The 2,057-nt window shown below is 35.1% G+C and overlaps 1 protein-coding gene across 1 annotated transcript in view; it reads left to right on the forward strand.

The window, feature by feature from the left end:
- FLT3 (fms related receptor tyrosine kinase 3) overlaps window positions 1–2,057 on the forward strand; it is a 47,837-nt gene that overhangs the window by 16,267 nt on the left and 29,513 nt on the right. The gene's annotated exons all lie outside the window — the stretch shown is intronic.

The raw sequence follows: 2,057 nt of genomic DNA on the forward strand, positions 1-2,057 counted from the left end.
ATGGGCAGAGCCATCAGGGCGGGACTTAGAGTCCAGCCTACTGTGCACCCACCCCTGAAATGGCCTAGTGGCCATAAAAGTTTGCCAGCCCCTGTACTAGACCTTCTCCCCACAAATATACACAAACAAATGTGGACTAAAAGACAGAACACTTTCACCTTCCTCTTATGTTCTTAACCCCCTATCATGAAAAAAATTAATACTTCAATTCAAATAAATCATTCTTCAGCATAGTGTATCTAAATGTACACCCTTTGTCTCCTTGCTCTATGTTTAAACTATTTTACGTCTAAGTAGCATATCTAGGATTAGAATATGAAAACAAATATATGCCAATAAATGTTATAAAGCCACAGCAGGCAGTCTACAGCTAATGTTGAGAAGTCAGTACCCAGAGTACTACTGCTAGTGTTCAATATAAATAGTTAAAATTAAATATATATATGTATTGCTTTTTCAAGCTGAATACTCATACGCAGGTATACAGAAACTAGATTCTTCTGTGCTCAGGTTTAATGTTAAAAATGTAGTATACCATGACAGAGTAATGACAGCTAAACATATAAGGTGTACATTATTTACATGTACAAAAAGATGTACTTTTTGTCCTTTTAATAGACCATTTATTTATAGGTATGGTGCAGATTTCCTATAAAACACTGTACATATTTTGCATGCCACCTGTTCTAAGTCAGGCCATAACCAAAACAAGTAGAACTCAGCGGTTTTGTTTGTAGAACTTTGATATTATAGGAAAGTTATTTATACCAATTTCATCAAACCTCTACCTGATTACTAACAATAGTCTAATTTATATAGCCGCCTATTAGAATTGACGTACTGAAATTTGTGCACAGAAGTCACTTCTGAGAACGTGTACACCAGCTGTTTTCAGACAACTTACAAAGGATTTACTAGGTTTTAATATTTGAAGTAACAAAACAGCCAATAGTACAAAAACAACGTAATAAACATATAATGATAGTATATATTAGATTTGCATTTATACGTGTAATACCAATAACCAATGTCCCTGTCCTTCAGTTTACTACCTACCATCAGAGTACTACATTGCTTTATTAAGGAGTTGTATGTTATTCCTTAGTAGTTATACTTTTTTTAGTCATGAAATGTTGGATGTGAGCATTTCCAGCCAGCAAGTAAAAACGTATGTTCCTTTTCCTTTAGAGTTAACATTGACTAATTTTGCTGAAATAGTCAACCTATTGTTTACAGGGGTCAACAGCTCAAGCTCAAATTAAAACACAACAAATTAATGAGAATGTACTTACCCCCTCAGTACCTGATCTGTTTATACAAAGACATTTGGAGGTTCAATGAGATAGAAAATATTTATGCAAACAGCTTTTTTGTGTCACATAATACTCTAGCATTTGTGAATTGGTATAACATTTATTTACAAAATGAAACATAAAAGTTACTAGAAAAAATAGATAAACTAGCATTACCACAGTGGTGTTTGTTTTTCTGAGTCATCCCCTAGCATAGTTTTATTGCTCGTTAATCCATCTGGAAAATGTATTATTTTTACTTTAACTACAACAGGACAAGATGTCCTAAAAAATGGGGCAGTTACATTTACAGGAAGCCCATGTTTTAGCAGCCCAATGGTTAGAGCAGCTGTCAGTTAACCAGCAAGGGACATGGATAGTAGTAGATTGGATAAAAGTACAGGGAGCGCCCCACATCCCTCCTGTGTGTAGGTTCTTTTTTTACCCCCCTCTCTTTTTTCTATCTCTCTTTCTTGTTTTTCTTTAGCTCCCAATGTACTTGGTGTTTTTTCGAGTTTTGTGCACCTGATCTTTGCCTGGGGGCTCCCTCTGTAGCTGTGAATTATAACCCTAGGAGGACAATTCCCTCCTTTTTTGTATATAGCAGTCTCAACCTCTTCCATTAGATCACATAATAAATTTTTTATATACTGTTATATTATCTGGTATGTTTAATGTTAATGTTGTTGAGCCACCTAAAAATATATGAAATAGAGCACAAGGAGACATCTTTTCTGCAGAACTGGAACCTAGTGGTCACGCTAA

Source organism: Pyxicephalus adspersus, chromosome 1 (assembly GCF_032062135.1).
Source record: "Pyxicephalus adspersus chromosome 1, UCB_Pads_2.0, whole genome shotgun sequence".
Taxonomy (NCBI): domain Eukaryota; kingdom Metazoa; phylum Chordata; class Amphibia; order Anura; family Pyxicephalidae; genus Pyxicephalus; species Pyxicephalus adspersus.